We start from the raw sequence: 16,914 nt of genomic DNA, 5'->3' as shown, positions 1-16,914 counted from the left end.
GTTTTACTGTCTTGTGCGATATTTTATCACAATATTATTCCCATATACACAATCCGTAAAATCTAAAATACAAAACAAACAGAATCGTCATTATTTCAAATTAAAGGAACATTTTTAATTAAAATTAAAAATTGAGTCAATTTTGAAAAACTTTCAAATTACTTTTAATTTCAAAATTTGATAAATTCATGTGGGAAATATTTATAACCTGTAAACATATTCAAGCATTAGTATTTGCCCAAAACGCAATATCAGAGTTACCTTAAAATTAAACTCGTTATTCTCTCTTATAGGAAAACTAAAAGTTTGAAGTAAATAACATTTATATTTATTAAAAGGTATTATAATTAAAATAGTTTTAAGAATACTACGAATTAAAATTAGCAACTCAATTATTTAAATCGAAAACTCTTTATTTACTCATTCGAGCTTAGCATGAATTATAGAGCGCTATACTTTGTTCCGCAAAGGTCATTACCATCAGATTAACGATGTTATAAAGATTATCTTCATTAAAGATAATCTTTATAACATCATTATCATTGCCTCGAACAGACTCCTCCCCACCATTTCAATTCACAAACGCTGATAATCGATTCGAGGCGCGCATCTACACCAATTTGCCTAAGAGGTTTTGAACTAAATCGTTCCCACATTTCACGTTAGTTAATAGACATAATGGTGCATTACACTTGGATTTTGAAATTCCTTTGACTAGAAAATGGACTTAATTTTGCAATGCACCAAAATTCTTGAAGATTGGGAAATATTTTCCATCACTGAATCGCAAGTTCAGTTTAGGTAAAGGCATTTATAAGAACCGAATTAGGTTTTGGTTGAAGCTTCGTCCCCTGCTCGCCACACTCGCTAACCCCTGCAATTGTATCGAATTCATCTTTGCATATTTCATCTCAAACATCAAAATCTTCTAAAGGAAAAACTTAGAATATTTTGATTTCGAAATACAAAATTATTGTAGTTGCATGTAAGAACATTTTGCTGATGTGTTAATCGTAATGAAATACATTTTTTTCTTATTTCTAATGGCAGAAATTGACTAACTCTTAACAAGAAGAATGGATTATCACATAGATTATAGAAAAAATAGCAGATGCCTAGCACTCCAATATCTGTTTACTTCGGAGTCTCCGTGTACAGCCGAACATCCCATCAAGTGCTTCCTATCCATTTCTTCGAATTTCTAATGAAATAGGGCGATTCTTTCGTTACGTGTGTTACTTTTACACGACATATTTCAACTTTAACACTTATTATAATAAACTTGTTAGATATTTTTTTATGTTTTTCTTAATTTGTTGTTAAATCTATATGTGTTGTAAGCTTTCAAAACGAAGATTGAAGGCCTCAAATTAATTTGATGTTGAAAAAAAAAATTTCTGAAATTTTGTTACGTGTGTTACCTTTTATAATGATTTACGAGTGTTACCCTTAGATATTTGAAACTTTGAATATATTCATTTAATTCTGTGAAGTATAAAGGCAAAAAATTAAGATATTTTCTTTTATAGAGAGATACAATATCGAAGCTGTGCTTAGTGATTTTTAAAAATTTCTTGCAACAGTAAAAACTTCTTTATTTTGGTGAAATTGGTGCGTTACGTGTGTTAACTGAACGTTACGTGTGTTACCCTCTGTGAATATTTCAACTGAGAAGTCATAAATGTTGCACTAAAACATTTAATTATTTTAATTTAGCAGAAGAAAAACAATTTATTTTAGCAAATAAAATAGTTAATGGTCTGGAAAGATGGTTGTAGCCCTTCTTTATACTGGTTTAGAGAGTAAAACATAGCAAATCTTAGGCACATCTATTCCTTCAAAATCATTTCTATTTGGAAACAAAAATATGCATATTTTCCAATTATTTTATGCAAATATTGCATTTTAAGTTTACAAGCATGTGCATTTGCGTCAATAATGTTCCCGAGATAGAGCATATGTCGTTTTAATTTCAGTTATAGGCGCTCTTCTGATCAGGAGGGAACAGAAATTGACTTACTGACTATTTGTGTGCCACAATGTGCATCTATACATCTTATTCAAGTATCTAACGATACTTATGCATAGATTTTATGCTTTGTATTACCGTTGCCATGTATTGATCTTTTCAATTAATATCTTTATTTCCTTTTGGCTAATATATAATACTGTTGTATAAGGCATGAGTTGATTGGTTAGCTTTGCAAACAACACTGGATAGCAAATAAATTTTTTTGTATAACAACACAATGATATAAATAACTTTGCTTTTTGCTTCGCTTTCAAGATTTTGTACTACATACCTATCCCATAGAAGGAACTTCTGCATGTGATATCGTAAAATATTTCCAAATTAATTTCTTTTTTTATATTTTGATTGACAAAATATGAAATAATTCAACCATATATTTATTTTTAAATTCTTAACTTGACTTATTACTATAGAAGGTTTCTGTTAGCTCATCTTCTGAAGTAGAATCCTTTTTAAACAGTCTTAAAATAAAAGTGTAGACATTGTTTCACCTTTGTCTTTGCCTTAGGAAAATATTGTAAAGGACTCTATTTTAAACTCTTTAGGAGAGTATCGTCTAAGACAACAGCTGCTATGAATAACGGAACTGTGGCTGGATAGCATAATGCTGATTGAAACTCATTTTGATATTCAAAAGAATATGTCATTGCAAAGTCAACTTGAATTTCCCTGGTTTTAATGCTAGATATGTTTGTTTGGAAAGTATCACCTCAGATTCTTTTAACTCTTACGTATTATTGAAAGTTAGTCCAATTTTCAACAGTTATTTCAAAACATTCTTCTTGCACATTTGCCATTATATATTTTTTATTGTGAGTTATTGTCATCTTTTTCTCATCATTACCAAACTACAGTAAATGATGGTTAACTCTTACGATTATTGAAAGTTAGTCCAATTTTCAACAGTTATTTCAAAACATTCTTCTTGCACATTTGCCATTATATATTTTTTATTGTGAGTTATTGTCATCTTTTTCTCATCATTACCAAACTACAGTAAATGATGGTTAGAAACCTATAACAAGCAATGAGAAATTTTTGTAAGTATCAGAAGCACCCTTCCAACAATTAGATCCAAAATTTCTTTTGCTTTATATACATAAATACTTCTACCATCACCATGTATTGTCATAAACTTAATTTTAGCCTTCCAGTTAAAGAATAAAAATTTCATGATATTTGTTTTGATTCTAAGTTTTACAGTAGCAATAAATTTTTTAGTCATAAGGCACTAAATATGGAAAATTAAACAATGTTTAGGATGCAACTGACAAAAATCAGTATAAGCCTCTCTTGGAAACATTCTTAGATAGTTCTTTCGTTTTATTGACCGTTTTTCCCCGTAATAATCCAGAGAACCAGCTCTTGTTTCAATACAAGCATAGTATAAACAATCTAACTTTTGAAGAAAATCCATTTATTAATAATTAAGTTCATCCGAAATACTTAGTGGTGAACCTTTTACATCATTATCAATCTGTTTTGAAAGTTCAAGTCTAACTTTCATTATTTCCTTATTTTCTTTCCTTTGAAGTGCAGAATCTTATGCTCTTTTCCTTTTTTTCTTCATCTTCTTACTCTTTTAAATCCAGATAAGGACACTATTTTAAGCTTATCCATTTCATAATAATCTAGCAAATGCAGTCGAAATATTCTACTTAAACATAAACGTATAACAAATAGAATTTTGGGAAAACAATTTCCAAAAGTTTCAAAATTATCGTCTTATTATGAAGTATTTTTTTATTAATGCTTATACCGACCTGATTTTACAAAAAACCACAATCTTACAATTCCGTATTTGTGGCATTGAAGTTGCGCGGCGGTTATAAAAAATGTCCGAACATGATTGAAATCTTTTATTGAAAATAAATAAATAATTAAAGTGTATAAGTACCTCTAACACACATAACAGTAACGCGCGTAACTTTTCGTTACGTAAGTTACCTTGAATAAAATTAATTATAAAATTTTAACTATTGGCAGTTTTAATTCGAGAATTTTTTCCGTTGCATATCTTGCCTTCTTAATTTATAAAACAAAAAAATTTTAAATTTTCTTTTTTACTAAAGTTTTTACAGAAAAAAATGCAAAATTATGTTACGTGTGTTACTGGGAAATTAGACTATCTTGATTAATCGACTTTCAAACAAGCAAAAAAATTTAGGCCAAATTAAAAAAATACATTAAACAATGATAAAAGAGTAAAATAGTTATATTTATTACTAAAAACTATTTTATTGCTCTTTAATATTTTAAGAACTCTATTGGAATATAACATAACAAAGAAGAGAACTCCTGTTTAAATTCATAGTGTTCCACCTTTTGTTAGAATTCACATAAATATTTTTTGTAATTCAAAAAACTATCTTAACTATTAAAAAATGTACATCTTCTAGATTCCGAAATTGTGTCATTTTTGATTTTACGATAATTTTGAAAATTTAGTCACTCAGGACCACTTTTCGTGGAATCGCCCAATAGATGATTACCTAGTTTTGAAAAAAAGATCATGTGTACTAGGAAAAAAAGCATTAAGGAATATAAATTGTGAGACTTAAATAAAGATCAATAAATGAGAAGTAATTTTACTCATTGATAAGACTTATAACAATTCAAATAGGAACTGTTTTTTACTGTAGTTATGAAGTGTTTTATTGTAGAAAAATTCCTCATGAATGGAAAGAATTATATTTGGCATCCCGCTCTCTCTCTTTCTCTTGCTATTTTGCTTGACATTTACTCGAGCGCGAGCTTAAATAATGAAGAATTAAAGATATCACGAGTGAAAAATAATTTTTCTTCAACAATGAATAAATAATCAATATTTAAAATAAAAAAAAGCTGGAAAAAATTACAATAAAGCACTTATATTTGCTTTAACTTTCGAACAAATCAGAATTTTTGTTAATGTTATACAAAATAGTCCTCTCAGCATGTCAAATTTCAACCTCGTAGTTATATTTAAGTGAACGATAAATCGACTATCTGGTATTTTTTTCTTTACTACGAGTTAAGGCCTGGTTTCTTAAGACTAGCTCCTTAACTGGATGTCAGCGGGAAGTTGACGCACCGCTAACACCAACAAAATACTGTTTTGTTAGCTCAGCGTGAGCAGTCGGTCTAACGCAAACATTAACTCTCATTGAGCATGCGTTAATAACGTAAGCAAATATTTATTTTGAATTTGTATTGATTTTGTTATTGACGACAAGTGCTTTAGAGAACAAATAATGACTGTGTCCAAGAAAACACACATTATTGCTCAGCTGAATGAGAAGAAGCTATGTTTAATGTTAAAATCATTAAACATAGCTTCTAATGTTGATTTTAATGTCATTAAACCTTAGAAATGACACTGAAATCCCGTGTCATGGACTACCTCTTTTGAAACCTAAAAACTCCTTGGAAATAACAAACGTTGAAATAAACTTCGATCTTGTTAAAACTGTGCATGGTAAAAAAGATGTTGCGCCAATTATTCTAAGAAATCTTGCCCTGGAGACAATGGCGGTTAGATACCCAGTCGACGATTGGCTACATGTTTTCACCGATGGTTCTCAATTTGACTGCCATTTTAATGTAGGGACTGGTGTCTTTCGGAACTTTTCTTTTTCTACGTACCGGCGGGATACATTGGCACCGCCTTTGATGGAGAAGTAGTGGCCTTGAGTACGGCATTACAGCAGCTATTGGCCCTCCAACACAAATTTGAAAATGCAGTCCTCTTCTTGGACTTACAAGCGGCCATACAATCAATTAGCTCACATGAACGTCCCTTGACACCTGAGATTTGCCGATGTCAAGACCTCTTGAGGTCTTTATTTTTGAGTGGAAAACGAATAGTCCTCCAGTGGGTGCCAGCCCATTGTGGAGTTTGGGACAATGAGAAGGCAGATTTACTTGCCAAAAGAGGTGCCAATTTGCTTCAACAACCAAATACGGCAACTTCCTTTTGAAAAATCAAACTGTTCCTTAAAAATTTATGTAAAATCAACTCATTGCGAGACCTTTAAATTCCCGACAAACCAAGACGTGATGCAGTTGCGGCCTTCCGCTTATATATAGATCACGATTGTCTTTCTGCTCACTTATACCTCATAGGCCTTTCCACCTCGCCTTTTTGTCCACTTTGTAAATCTGAAGAGGAATTGGGCAGGGGCCACCTGCTTCTATGTGGGGCCCTTTATGGACACACTGTGTTCTCAAGATATTGGGAAGCAAGAGAACTTTTAAGGCAATGACTTCGGTCTTCTTTCTTTGTTATTCTACATTTATTTGTACTCGTTATTTATTTCATCTTTCTATTTGTACCTTTTGGCCTTGCCATTGGAAATAAAAAAAAGCGTTAAAATCAAAAGCTTGGCTGATTTCAATGTTCTGTTGGATGCTGTCCACCATTGCTTCTGTCGTAAACGTTACGTTGAAATCCAACTGCTGTTGATTCGGACGTCAGTCGTCGTTCAAGCTGAGCGTTCGATGACGTATGCTGTCTAACTCACAAAGTGACCAATAAGGGGTTAGCGCTCGTTTTGTAACGCCGACCTGTCATAACAGGCCTTTAAGAGTTAATATTTCTCGAACTAACAATACAATCGCATTTTTTTTTCGTTTCGTTGAATTCTTGTACATTCTTCAGCCACTGATGTTTTTACTTGCATTAAACTTCATTTACCTTCCTTGGCAATCAGCATGGCTGTTCCACTAAACCTTCTGAAGCGTGAAGACAGCGAGATTTAATCCTGCAATAATTCGAATTGTCTGTGCTGTCTTTCTCAATCTTGAGCTACTTCTTCTTCAATTTCGCAAAGGATTTCGCGCCTTTCTTTCTATTAACTAATGAACCAGCATAAGTATGTGAATAAATAAACGAATCTCACAGCCCACATCAAAGCTGCATCAAACGGATGCCATGTAGCTTGATGTGTCGGAGAAAAGTGTTATTAAAAGGCTTTAAAACTGTGTTCTCTTTGGTTTAACTGAGAAATATATTGAGAAAAATATTGAGAAAAAAAAGCTTAACAGTCATCTAATTCCAATCAACTATTTTAATAAACTATAGTAGGATAAATAGGTACGGTTCATTAGAATTATAGCTTGTAAAGGCCCTTAAAATAGCTATCAAATTCTTAAAATAACCATATGAACGGTAAAATGTATTCTACTTTCTGAAAACAAATTGCTTATTTTACCGTGATTTTTCAAAGTGTGCCGGGAAAACTGCTTCTCCAGTTAACTTTATTCTTCAGTGTTGTATTTTTCACTAAATATGTGGCAATAAGAATTGTAATTTAAAAAAACCAGAATTTTCCTTAAACCATTAGCCAAACGAACAGAAGAATTACCAAATAAACCGTTTGTAGACTTAGGTTCCATTTGCAAAATTTCCGGGTTTTCTTTATTTTTCAATCAGAAATTTCTTTATCATGCAAATTTGGTCTTTTACCTGAATTTTTTCTCAGTGTATAAAAATTTAAAAAAACTGTGATTATGAGATATTTACATTCTATGTCTTGTGCAATAATACTGGGTTTTCCAATATGTTACCACTGGACCCAAACTTACTCTAAATGAATTGTTTAGGCTAATCCCGCGGCTCATTTTAAAGTAGTCTTCGGGTAGATGGAATTTTATTAGCGACAGTTTTAATTATAGCGTACACAAGTTTTATACTCTTTTTTTCAAAATATTTTTTGCGTAGGAACCATAATTTAAAATTATGTTTAAACACCTATTAAATTTAAATCGTATTCAAGTAAATTTAAAAAATGAAATTTCAACTTAACTTTTATTTATTAGGTTCGAAGTAAAATAGTAGATCCAATAGAATTGCAGTTTCATAATATTTTACTCACGTTTCTTCATTTGTTTAAAAACTTTCCTCCTACAAAAACAGTTGAATGCTATTATTTATTTATTTTTTACAAAACAGAAAGTTAGGAAGTGTGAAAAGAAAAGTTCTTAAGTCCTTCCTAGTTATTCATACTGAAATACTTTTTTTGATGACGAAATGTTTTTTTTCTTCTTAGAAAATAACAAAATAAATAAAAATAAAACTTTCCCTTTATTCTGAAGCAATCTTTTCATATACAGAAAAAAACACTTCGCCATTTTATTTTCAAACAGAATTTAAAACCGAGAAGAAAAACTGTTCGTAGAAAATATAAAAAGAAAGACTGGCAAAATTGCAAAATAATACGTCAGGACTTAAATGTTGATACAATCAAAGAACTGAGCATTTTTTTTCTCCCTCGAATGGAGTTTTTAAATTTTTTCCTTCCATACATTCATTTCAGTTGCGTTTACACTTTAAAATACGTTGCTTTCTCCAACTCACAAGTCTTTGTTTACATTTTAAAGTAAACAAAAATGGAATCCGTTATTTTATCAGCTTTAAATAAATTCTATTCGAAATTCTAGAGCTACAGGAACAGAAATAAATATTTTCAATTCCATAGCTTGAGGAAGTATTTTTGAAAAATTTATACTCTGGCAGGATGTGATATTAGTTTTTTGAACAGATGCTCAAAAATAAACCAATAACAAAAGGATAAAAAAACAACTTTTTTCGGCAATGAAAGTTGCCGAGGTATTGTTAAAAATTCATATTCTAAAGACACATATTGAATTTTATCATCTCATTATATTTCAGCAATAAGTAAGCATTTATTTTTAACTTTATTTTATAGCCGGCGTCAAGCAGCTATTCTGAGTTATTCTGAGTTTACGATTATCGATCATCCTTTTCGTACCTTTTTGCAATTTTGAACCCAATCCATTTGATAAGGAAACTCCTGGATCAACCATGGCTTAACTAGCCTTTGTGGAAGACTTCTTGATGGAACTAACACGCATTTGTGTTACACGCAGAGTAAAGCCATGAAAGCCTCCCATTGTCATCTAGAAGGCAAGAGGAATCCAACCCACGATCTGTTTATCACTGAGGATATTTCACGCCAGCACTGTGGTCAGTGTGAGCCGGGTAATGCAATTCGTATGAAGCAGTACCACTGGAATTCAAACCTGGGACATCTCAATGGGAGGCAAAAGCCCTATTCACTGAGACAACGCTGATCAATAAGCATTTATTGTTAAAATGAATAAACTTTCCAAGCATTTAGCTACCGCTTTAAATTGTACAGAACATTATTTATTGCGTTCAGTAATATGGAGTACACGAAATTTTGATGCAGGAAAGCCTGGAAGTGAATGTTCGGAAAAAACCGGAATTAACGCACAGAGGATTAAAAAGATGATTGACAAGATCTGAGGAATCTGGAACCTTTTTTCAAGCCTCACAGAACAAGTTACTATTAGGCAGCATATTGCAAGAATTGGCCAAAAATAAGTATGCGGGACTCAATTAAAAACTTGTATTGATTTTATTGGTAATATGCATTAAAATGATGAAAAATAAACTCCTTCTACATCAATAGACCATTTCTAGAGAAATTAGAAGCTGGAAAAACGGTAGGCTTTTTTAGGAAATTACCAAACGTAGAAGCAAGAAGAAATATTGCAAGCCCATATCTGTGAGTGTGATCGTTGACATCTTTGAATTAACCAGAAAACAAGTCACGATGAAAGCAGAGTGGCAAGAATATTTTTCACCTATGCATAATTTTCCCATCTGCAATTTGATCATCACTTCTTAAATCGTACTTTTTGAAATGCCTTTTGGAAATGTTTAATGTATGTGTCCTTAAGCGAATACTCAAACGAAGTTCAGTTCAACAATTTAGTCACCGACGCTTTTGAGAATGTTTAATATGTGTGCCCTTAATCGAATACTGAAACGAAGTTTAGTTCAACAATTCAGTCACAGACGCTTTTGAGAATGTGTAATGCATGTGTCCTTAAGCTAATACTCAAATGAAGTTCAGTTCAACAATTCAGTCACAGACGCTTTTGAGAATGTGTAATGCATGTGTCCTTAAGCGAATACTCAAACGAAGTTCAGTTCAATAATTCAGTCACACATGTCACATTTTCGGAAGTTCAGTTCGATAATTCAGTCACACGCGTCACATCTTCGTCATTGGTGGCCAGCACAAGCTTCATCGCTCACCTCTTTATGGCCCTCAGTGTATACCTTATGTGACCGGCGTTCCGAAATTCAATATCTTTGTCGTCGCGTTGTCCAACGCAGTCTCTATTATGAAAAAAACTTGATGTTTCCATCAATGTTATACACAAAATTTGGTATCAATCTTTTGCACCACAGAACAAGGTTCATAAGTTTTGCGTAAACTCTCCGGATGGTTGAAGACTTATAAACACAAAAATTTCATGACTTTGTTTTACACGTTTTCGTTCATATATGTACATATTATCTATGTCATTTATTGGGAAAAAGGGATTCACTTGGCAAACTATATGCTATACTGTACTGCAATATTAAAAGCTGCAAGTGCGCTTTTTTCACCACATTATTTAATAAGGAATCTTGAACTGAATAAGGGAACTTTTCTACTGAAGAGCATTTCAGAATATAGTGCTGTAGAATATTACAAAATATAGTGCTGTAAAATCTTTTCCCATAATCAACTATACTTCTCTGGGGGGACTGAATGGAGACTGGTCGTTCTCTGACTCTGGTTAAAATTACTACCTGTGGATGAATGAACGGGTCGGCCCTATAAACGGACGTGTGACAGAAGTCGAATTCTTGGCTATAGATGATGCCACTGGAAAACAAGAACAATCGTACCCTCAGGGCATTAATAGCCTACAACGACAACAACAACAATAAATCTTTTGCTGTATAATTTGAATTTGAAGTTGTTCACACCTTATTCAAACGAGAAAAATCTTATTGTTGTTATTTACTTCCATAAATTTAACCTTTTCTATAAACTTTCTTTCAGTTTTACTCTCAAATAAATGGGTTTTTGTCTTTTTTATTCAGTGGAGATATCACGCGTAACAGGAGAGTTTCAAAAGTATATTCTCCGAAATATTTTGTTATAATGTGTAGTAAATCCTACTTCTGCATGTGCAGTAAATCTACTTCAATACACCAGCTAATGGAAAAATTCCTTGGGAAGACATTTTGTACAAGTTTTAAAAAAATATTTAAGCGTTAAGAGATGTTTATAAGAGATAATAGAGTTGAAGATTAAGGCATGACCTACAACTTTTCGTTTTTGTTAACTGAGGCCAAAACATGAAAACTGTCCAAAACTGAGGCCAAAATTAACTACAAAAATAAAAATAATTATATTTTTGTTATTAAATTATCAGTTAACTTGATACTTAATCTTAAAAAAGAATTATGAAAATAATATTTTTTTATGCTGGTAATTGAATTTTTTTTAAAATTTTCTCAAAGAAGTATGTAATATATATGTTTAAAAAAATGAACTTATTTTATGAACAATTCCGATAAATAATGTTTAAAAATTTATGATGAAGTTATTATTTGTCTGAGTATTTTTATTTATTTGAAAATAATATAGATATTTCTATTTGATAAGAAATGAGTTTCTATAAATTGCTACTTCAATATCAAATTAGCGATACAGAACCGATGATAAATTCTTTCTTTCTTATTGGAAGTAACTCACTAGTCTGTATGTTAAGACTAATGAAGGTAGAATTTAAGTTTTCCTATTATTTGTATTCCCCATCAACATTCCCATTTCTGGCTTCGTTAAAATTTTAGAGGTTTCTTAAAAGTTTTCTCCAATGTTGCGGCCGAAATAATTAAACTTTCGGCTTTTAATTAGATTTAGGTCACAATCAAGAAGTTTTTGTTCCTTTCCTGTCCAAATTTTAATTAAACACATCCACCTTTTACTTTTAAAAGATGGGAATAAACTAAAATTAGGTATTTTGAATTTGTTCCTAGAATATTTCATTTAAAATGCAAGCGGAATAAAAAATTTATTTCCGTACAATACAATGGAATATTATGTGAAAAGGGATATTTTTTAATTAAATATGCTGTTGGAAGTTTTATTTTAAATTTATGGTTAAATAACAGAATGTAGTGTGTCCGTTCAGTTAACCGTAATATTTACGGTAAAGAAAACGGTTTTTTTTTTACATTATCTACTGTGGTTGAGAAACCATGAATACAAAACTATACGGTTTTTCAACCATTTACAACTAGCATAGATTTAAAAGCGTAAAAAATAAATTTAACTGCACATTGGAGATAGTTCAGCAGTTTTATGGTGCTGCTATTTACGCGTGAATGAGAGTATTGTATTCTAATAACCCAGGGTCGCAAATTGTAGAGTGCAGGACACTGAAAACTTTTCATGTGGTTAAGGAAATGGAGGAGATATTGTGGCGTCAACGCTGGGATTCAAATACCCGTTCTGCCGGTGATCAAATTGACTGATTTACCCTCTCGGCTATGATATATGTCCATCTGCAAGGAATTGTGCGGCTTAATTCGGTTGGCCTAGTAGGTGAGATAAAATTCTTGTTTTTTAACCATATCAGGTGAAAACAGTTAATAAACAGTTTTTCTCAGAATTAACAGTTTGAATACCATCGAATTTATGCTTATTTTACTGTTTTGTTTGGTTATGGTAATATGACAATTAAATAAATTGTCATTTAACCATTTTTTTCCGAGAAATTTTTAACAATGTATATTTTTAAATATTTAATGCATGCATTGTATTTGACGTAAAATGTACCAAAAAATATAAATTCTTTTTGGATTATCATTACCCGAAGATTTAAAGTTCATCTTAGGTGGTACGAAATTTGATCTTTGTTCACTATTTGATCTTTGTTCCTGTCAACCATCAATATTTTTCGACATTTTAATTGTGATCTCTTTGGTACATTGACCAGAAGTTATCCTGTTACTTTGCCCCATTCAATATGACTAACTGCTCTCAACTGCTTGCTTTGGGAGTACAGAAGGATCTTGAGACAAAACAAACCGTCCCAAAGAAAAAGAATGTTAGAACTGTTGTACTGCTGAAGTTTCAAACTTATGTGATTACTTTAGAATCACTGCTTAGAGTACATTCTAACGCAATGCAGCTAGACTTAAGTGACTCGGAAAACACCCGAGTTCCTCTGCCAATTTCTGGCTAGAGAAAGGTGTTTCAAATTTTGGACAGAGTCTTCAAATAAAATATGTGAGCATGAAGCTACCGATGGAATTCGAGTAATAATGAAGACTAGATCGGTTATGCTTAATTTCTCAAAAAAATCAGGCTTTAAATAAAGTAAAAGGTAAAAAAAAGGAACTTTGACAATATAGTAAATTAAAGAAATCTACTCCATTGAATATCTTTGTGAACAATTGTAAATATAGGAAAATACCACATGCAGAAGTTGAATGGTTGGTTGGTTAAATAGAGGGTGGGTGAATTTGACATGCAGCTATTTTCATACGGTGAATTATCGATGTTTTGTTCTGTTAAAAAGAGCGGAGAGTTGTACTATCATATGCTGAAAAGAAGAATTTTTAAATTTCAATATCTCAGGAACTATACGACCGATTTCGCATAAATTTTGTATCATGCCGCGTAAAATTACGCTTTTTTAAAATTAGTAAAACATTTTATGCCTTACAATATAAAAGTTTTTCGACTATTATTAAGTAAATAATAAAACATAATAAATATTGTTTAAAAGCTTTTTTCCCTTTCGTGGAATTATCTTCGGATAAACGAATTCTTTAACTGTGCAAAATTTTCTCAATTCACTTAAAATGTCCTCGAAACTTAGTAAAATATGCAAAGAGTAAATAAATAAAATAAAATTAACATTAAAGGGTACACATTTTGGACAAATCTCCTAACCAAACTATTGTGAACACGTTTCCAAGATTGCGGTGCTGCCTAGATTTTAGGGGTTAGAAATAAGTATCTGCCGAAAAAAGGGCATGTTTATTCAGATAAAGTATTTTTTTGTGTCTAATTTGGTAAACATCATGTGAACTAATTAATTAGCATTTTTTTATAACCGTCGTTGAACAGCTGACCCAATTTTTTGCTTGCTGCTACTAATGTAGCCTTGTAATTTTAAACCCAATCCAGAAGACAAGAGAACTCCTGGATCAAGTATTGGGAGAAATTTTGCCTCTGTGGAGCACTTTTGTAATGGAACTAACCCGCATTTGCGTTAGATCGAGGGAAAGACCACGAGAACCTCCCACGGTTAGCCTGACGGCAAAGGGACCCATGATCTGTCTCCCACTGAGGATATTTTGCGTCAGCACTGTGGTGGATGCGGAATTCGTATCGACCAGCCATCGCTTGGGTTCGAACCCGGTTCAAACCATTGGAAAGTGAACGCTCGATCCTCTGAACCATTGTGGCTCTAATTAACATATTTGAAGTTACCCCCTTGAACCATGAAGATTAAGTCTCAGATCGTAAAGACCAGAGTAATATTTCGCAGGTTCTTTTTCAGATTTTTCAATGTGAAATGATTTCACCATAAACCTTTCTTGGCATAAACGATTTTATTTAGATGCATACTTATGCCACGGCACAAACATTAAGTATATAGAATATAATAGTAATTAATCACATAATCAATGAAACTTCGCGCTCCATCATAGAACATTCCAGTCTTCTCACACCAAGCTAGAGAACCCTCCAGCTTCTTTTTTTTTTCTCAAGTTTTTTTTCGTATCTCGCAGCGCCATCTATTAACGACGATTCTTACAAGTCCCCCCAAAGGAAGCACATTCGTCACCTTAGAGACAATGCTGCTGAGAGAGAGAGAGAGAAAACCTGAAAAATACAATAAACAAAAAAACAGCAACACAGCTTCTATTCAGGTGATGAAATTCAAGTGAGAGCTCCAAAATATGCAGCTCCCAAAAATCATACATATATATATATATATATATAAGTATATAAAAAAAACTATATTCCTTATGATAAATAAAAACATAAATATAAACAATTCAAAATATTACAAAAAAAATTATTTATTTATTTTTTTTTTCCTTTTACACGTTATCAATGTAAAAAAAAACTTTTTTTTTCTTTTAAACAACCCTGACATTTAAGTTTTGTTCCGAGTTTAAGACAAATATATATACATGATTTCTTTAGGAATTGACTGTTAACCTTGATAATGCGTCGGCATTTCCATGTGAACTGCCCTTACGGTATGTTAAAGTCATATTGTAGCGTTGTAATGCTAAGGCCCACCGAGAGAGTTTAGCCCCATGAAGGGTACTTCGGGTCAGGTAAGTAAGGGGATTATGGTCTGATACAATTTGTACCTTGGCACCGAAAATCCAAGTATCAAACTTTTTTAAAGCTTCGATGACACAAAACGCTTCCCTCTCAATGGTTGACCATCGTTGTTGGCAAGGATTTAGTTTTTTGCTAAAAAATGCGATGGGCATCTCTTTTCCTTGTTCATTATTTTGAGCTAAACATGCTCCAATTGCAAACGCAGACGCATCAGTATAGAGTTGAAAGGGTTTATCGATGTCTGGAGTATGTAGTGATGGCATTTTAATCAGCTCTTCTTTAAGTTTGTTGAAGGATGCTTCTGCTTTCGAGTCCCATGAAATATTATTCGGAACATTCTTTTTAGTAAGGTTCGTTAAAGGTAGAACTATTTCAGAAAAATTTTGGATATATTCTCTATAATAGCTCACCAGCCCTAATAGACTTCTAACTTCCTTTTTGGTGGTAGGCTTAGACAAATTTTGGATGACTTCTACTTTTTCAGGATCTGGAGAGTGAGTGCCAGAACCTATTATATGGCCTAAGAACTTCACGTGACTCTTTCCGAAATCACACTTTTCTAGATTTGCGGTTAGACCAACACTTCGCAGAGTTTGAACCACCTGGTCGATGTGGTAGAGATGTTCATCCCAGGATCTAGAAAATATCGCCACATCATCAATATATGAGCGACAGTAGCGTCTATGGCGAGCTAGTACTTTATCCATGGATTTCTGAAAGGTACTTCCAGCATTCTTTAAACCGAACGGAAGTACCTTCCATTGGTAATGGCCAGCATGAGTGACAAATGCTGTATATGATTTGGCGCTTTCCTTCATCGGGATTTGCCAGTACCCTTTCGTTAAATCGATTACTGTTATAAAGTGGGCTTTGCCTATTTCAAAAAGTAGGTCTTTTGCGATCTTCATTGGATATGCGTCAGGAACTGTGAAGCTATTCAGAAGTCTAAAGTCAATGCACAGTCTAACGCTACCATCCTTTTTTGCAACGCATACCACAGGATGTGTCCATTCACTGTCACTGGGCTCTATTAGATCCCATTCTAGTAATTCTTTAACTTGGCGATCAACTTCGTCTTGTAGCGAAATGGGGACACGATAGGGTTTTAATCTCTTCGGACTGCAGTCTGCTGTAACTTTTATGTCATGACCATCGACATGGGCTTGACCTGGTTTGCTACTAAAAACATCGGTGTATGATTTTAACACATTGAATAGTTCCTTTCGCTGGTAATATTTTAGGTCACCTTTCATATTTTGCAAGTGGGTCCATAAGTCTTCAGTAGATTTGTCCATAAGATCCGCTGGTGCATAGTGGATATCTCCAAAGTCTTCATCTTGGTCGAAAATGAAACCAATATGATCCACTCGAACAATATAAGGCCTTAATTTATTTATGTGGAGTTCCCTTATACTCCCGTTTTCCATTTCGACTTTGGCAGAGTGAGGTCTGGTAAGTTCGATTACAGTAGCTGGTCCTTGCCAAGTACTGTGCAATTTGTGAGATGACGATGGGATTAGCACGAGGACTTTGTCCCCAACATTCAAAGTCTTATCCTTAGACCGTAAGTTGTATCTTGATGTGTATCCGTCTTGAGAGATTTTGGAGTTTTCAGCTGCAATGTCATGAGCTTTTCTTATTTTTCCGATAAGATCATGTAGGTAAGTTTCAATTGAGCGGGATGCAGTGACTGGA

Source organism: Parasteatoda tepidariorum, chromosome 2, assembly GCF_982258835.1.
Source record: "Parasteatoda tepidariorum strain Cologne lab strain chromosome 2, Ptep-v5.0, whole genome shotgun sequence".
NCBI classification, from domain to species: domain Eukaryota; kingdom Metazoa; phylum Arthropoda; class Arachnida; order Araneae; family Theridiidae; genus Parasteatoda; species Parasteatoda tepidariorum.
Note: the sequence above shows the minus strand (reverse complement) of the source record.